At 40.2% G+C, this 5,076-nt stretch overlaps 1 long non-coding RNA gene across 1 annotated transcript; it reads left to right on the top strand.

Annotated features, from left to right (window-relative positions):
- Nucleotides 1–3,262: 3,262 nt before the first annotated feature.
- Nucleotides 3,263–4,242, top strand: LOC120408446. The gene is made up of 2 exons (XR_005600692.1): nt 3,263–3,501; nt 4,144–4,242. It is a non-coding gene; the product is annotated as an uncharacterized LOC120408446 (long non-coding RNA).
- Nucleotides 4,243–5,076: the final 834 nt, after the last annotated feature.

The raw sequence follows: 5,076 nt of genomic DNA, 5'->3' as shown, positions 1-5,076 counted from the left end.
GCATAGGTTTCCATACAGCTAAAGCTTTTTTTTAATGTGCTCACTTAATAAGTTTGGTCTGTTTCATTATCAAAGGCTTTCACTTGATCTAGAATTAAATTTAAAAGCTTTGAAACAGTTCTCACACATCCGATTAAAATGAAATTATCTTTATAGTCTGAGCTGGTGAGCTCAGCTGACCTGATAGTAACGAGGTGTTATTTGTGCACAGAAAAGTTCTACAATTCCATCGGAAGTGGTGCCCTTCTTGGCAACTCTTGTGTCTATCCACAGAATGTCCAGTGCCTCTTCCCCTGAGGTCAGAGCAACCTTGGATTGGATGCTCAAGGAGAATGAATTACCTCTAATCCCTAGAGGTGTTTCCTCCAAGAAGGGTCAGCACCTAGATAAATACTGCCTTTGACAAGCCTCTTCCATCGAACTCCAAAATAAGTTGATAAGCATTTAAATATTAACTTGTAACTCCAATGGAGTCCTCTAGGTTTTGTCAGTTGTTGGGAGAAGGAGGCATTAATCACAGAGCTGCTCTGGCCTCCATCAGGGTTGAGGCATAGTGAATAGGTGAATTAATATGAGGGAGATGTGTAGTGTAGCTGGGCAGCCCAGCCCATAGGAGACAATGGGGGCATGAGACTCCCAAACTACAATTCCATCAGGCATTGCAGCGGTTCAGGTTAAAGTCAAACTGACCCGAAACAAAATGTTTCAATATTTTCAAATCAGAACTTTTAGAAATGTTTGATTCTGCAGAAAGTTCAATATTTTAACTTGTTCTGATTTAGGATGAAAACAAATGTGGGATTCAATTGTTCAGTCAACTCTAGAGCTCGGTGTCCAGGGCTCAAATTCATTTGGCATAAACCTGGAGGTTTATGTTAACTTCAGTGGAATTTTTCCAGATTCAGATTGGTGTAACTGAGAGCAGATTTTGGCCCCAAAACTGAGAATCTGAAATTTTTGATCAGATATTAAAAAAAAAAACGATGATGATCACAATATTAATCATGACTGACACTGTTTATTCTGGAATTGAAGAAGGTCTTATATGGGGTAGCCAAAGCTAGGAAAATTGTATTTGGTTTCCAGTTCTTACTGTCAAAACAATCTTCTTTCTTCACAAGCCTGGTAATGACAGCTACTTGGCAGCTCACTGGTGAGGATCACGCTTTGGTTCACGCTGATGATGCAAAGTGAGTAACCCTATGTGGCCCCAGTGCAGAATTCTTTGGACTGTTCACAAGGTAACCCATCATTCCCAGGTGTTGTGGTTTCATTTATCCAAATCCTTTTTGTAGCAAGCAAGGCAAGGCCCACTCCCATGAGTCCAGTTCCTGTACCGCTTCCCACTCTCACTTCATTCCAACACAGACAAAGCCCCAAATTGTTGTCATCGGGATTGGACTACCATTGTAGATTCTAGAGTAAAAACCAAACAACATCCTTTCAATATTTTCTAGATTTTAGCTTGTATATTTCTGTGCTATGGGGCAGGCTTAAATCAATAGTGACCTTTTTGTGCCATGAAAGAAATGTAGTTGAGTCATTGGTAACTGCAAGGTTCAGAAATGTAGGATGGCACAAAACTTCAAGAAGGTTTGCAGCCTTTAAGAAATGATCAGCTGAAGTACAACTAAGGCTCCCAAGCTGCTCCTAGGGAGCTAAGACTATTTTTTTGTTGTTTTGTTTTTTAAGTTGCTAATGGCCTGTTTCAAGATTCTGTTGTTTCTCGCAGCAAAGAGCTGTCAGAAAACTTCAGAATGAGATTTTCAAAAGCACCTAAGTGACTTCTGTGTATAAGTTCTATTAACTTCACTTAGGTACTTTTGAAAATCCCAACTCTGTCTACATTTGGTCAATATCTCATCATTCCCTGGGTTACCGAGTGTTATTCCCAATGGATTTGAAAGCGTTCAGCACTACACTCCAGTAATGGTAGAGCTGGTGTTTCTGATCTGCCTTTTCGAAAGAGATGGGGAATTGATGAAGAAGGTGGTGCAAGCAAGGTAAACTTGGATACACAGTTCATGTGACTTATAACTTAGCTGAGAATGTGAATTCAATGGAGGTCTTTCGGGAGAGGATAATGCCAACATATTTGACTGCCTGGGTGAGGAGGTATGTTTTAGTGTTCTGAACAGACTGGAGAATAGATGTGAGCAATATGGAGGACTACATAAGGAAGGAAACTGCAGTAATTAGGGTGTGAAGTGATATATGCTTGAATTAGTGATTCAACAGAATGAGAAAACTATTGGCATATGTGGAATATCTTGCAGAAGTGATAACAGGCCAGCTTATCTTCAGCTAGTGTAGATCAATGTAGCTCTATTGGCTTTGAAACAGATTCTCAGAGAACAGGTTCTGAGGTGGCATAAATCTGCATGATTCCATTGCAGTCAGTGGAGAGATGCTGATTTACACCAGTTGAGAATCTACTTTACTGATTTGTGTGGAAATAGACTAATTTACTCCAGTTGAGGATATGGCTGGTAAAATGTAACCAGGTGAGGCACAAAAGGAACAAGGGGGAGTCGAGGATGGCTCCTAGATTATGTACCTGAGAAACAAAAGCCAGGCCAGCATTTTTGAGGAAAACAAACAAGAGTGCCTGACTAAGCTTTTATTTTCCCATGAAAAAGAAAGTCTGTCCTGGTATCAGTTATCTGAAGAGACACAATACAGAGCCTGGTGTTGATGTGTTGAGACAGATAAAGAGGGAATCACGGAAGGGCCAGTGATTTTGATTGAGACAAAGTTTTGGGTGTCATTGGCATAAAAGTGACAGCTAAGGTTAAACTGTTCATTTGTGTACTCAGGTGGAAGAACGTACTATATGTCAAGAGAAGATAGAGGAGCCAAAAACAGCTCGGGGAAAAAAAGTGGTCTAGTCTCTCAGGTGCAGCTGTCACAAAGGAATTGAGGTTAGACCATTCACAAACAGAGGAGATGACAGTGAAGGCACGAGCACAGGTCTGAGGCATTTAAGTCATGGGCAGCAGAGACAGAGCAGTGGGAGACAAATGGCCATTGCTTGCTCATTTTTCAAACAGAAGGTCCATGCCCCTCACTTCTGAGAACCTGAACACAACAAGAGTTCAGTGAGGGGAGGTGGGCACCCAGTCTCCCTCCCCTTCCCTGCCCAGAGCTGGGTGGTGTAATAGCAGAGTCTGTGACCAGGCCAAATTTGAGTGAGTAGCATTGTGACCTGGTGCATGGGGTCACAAGACCACTTAAATTTGGCCAGGTTTTGTTGCATCTCTCCCCTCACCACGCACACTTTTGGTAGCCCTTCTGCCATGCATTATTTAAATAAAATAGTGTGGTCAATAGTGTTAAACACTGCGTTGGTATCAACAAGGATAAGCAATGAAGAAGTCTTGTTCAGTGCAGTAGACGAGTGGAAGAAGGCGCTTTCAGTGCTATACTGGGTGAAGAAGCGAGACTGGAATGGTCATGAGGTGATGGAAGAGAAGAGAAATTATGCCTAATTTCAGTATTGTGGTAATGATAATAATAATTATTTATATAGTATTGTACATGTTCAAAGTACTGTTCAGACATTAACTAACTGATCCTCACAAAGCCTCTATGAGGTAGGAGGGTTAGTCTTAGCAGCCCCATTTTGCTGAGATTTGAAAAAAATGGATTTGAGGCAGCAGTTATTAAAAGTGATGGTGTCAAGGCTGGGTTTCTGGCGACGTGGTACGATGGCTGTAGCCTGTAGTTTTGCCTGATGAGATTACATTGATGCTATTTAAAGACACGATGAAGTGAGATATAACATGTCTTACTAGTTGGTTACAGCCAAAACTGAGGTGATATGCTAGACATAGGTATTGACACCTCTAAATAGATGAGTTGGCCACAATATTTATTAGCCCAGGTGCTATGGCAAATCCATCCACCTTAGGGCGTGTCTACTTGGGGAACTCAGAAAAAATTAATCCAAATAAACTAAAAAAGTGAATTTAAAGTGGATTGGTTAAACCACATTAAATCCCTGCATGGATGTTCTTATTCAGGAGTAAATTGGCCTAAATTCAGTTTAGTTTAATCCACTTCCAAAGTGAATTAAGCTAAACTGAAATAAGGCCAGTTTAATTTTGAATAAATGGGGCAATTCTTTCTCATTTCTATGAACAGGAAGAGGGAAGGAAAGAAGATTTTCTGATGCTGATGAGTGGAAACTGAAAAGAGTTATTATAATGAAGGAGAAGAAAATACTAATAAACAATGAAGAGAGAATATGATCATTATAGTAGTAAGTAGGATGTTGCAAATTTAGGGCTAAAGTTGGATCCCCTTTCATTCCACAAGTAAAGACAGTGAGAGCATTTGTGGTACTACTAAGCATGAGCAGATGTATCAGAATCTGGCCCTCAGAAAACAAAAGGATTCAGTTGAAACATTATGATTGAAGATATAGTAGGTGGCAATACAAGATGTAGATGTATCTAATCTAGCTATCTTCCTTGCTTCTTATAAATACCTATAAACTGCACCTATAAACTTCTTAGGCACCTATGCACCATACAAATGCCAGAAAAGAAGGATATAATCTGGACAGAAAAATGTCTGGGTATATGAGTCACCTGACAAGACTGAACCTCAGTCCCTCATCCTCTGTGCTTCCAATGGCTTCCAACACTCCTTTAGAAGGATTGCTCCTACTGTCTTTTCTTTCTGCTGCATGACATGCTTGATGCTGTCCCAAATGGAACCCAAGGTAACAGTAGGAAATGTCCTGAAATTTGTTTGTTTTCAAGTGCCAAGAACAAACAAAAACTTGACTTTCAGTTTTTTGACCAAAACCTGAACATTTGCCTTGGAAACAGACATTTCTCATAGAAATTTCTGTTTTTGACAAAAAGTCATTTTTTGAAAAAAAAAAAAAAAAACCAACCCAAAACCCAAACCACCAAACTACTCTGTGTCCAATGAAAACTTTTGACCAGCTCTAAACATGAAGCTTGACAAAGGAGGATAAGTGAGGAGGGGCAGGGACATGTAGAGTTTATTGTTTGACGCAGTAGCTAGTGGGGAGTCAGAGGATGAATTTGAAGAGGCATGTGACAT

Source organism: Mauremys reevesii, linkage group 6 (assembly GCF_016161935.1).
Source record: "Mauremys reevesii isolate NIE-2019 linkage group 6, ASM1616193v1, whole genome shotgun sequence".
Classification (NCBI taxonomy): Eukaryota; Metazoa; Chordata; order Testudines; family Geoemydidae; genus Mauremys; species Mauremys reevesii.
Note: the sequence above shows the minus strand (reverse complement) of the source record. Positions and strands in the feature narration are given on the sequence as shown.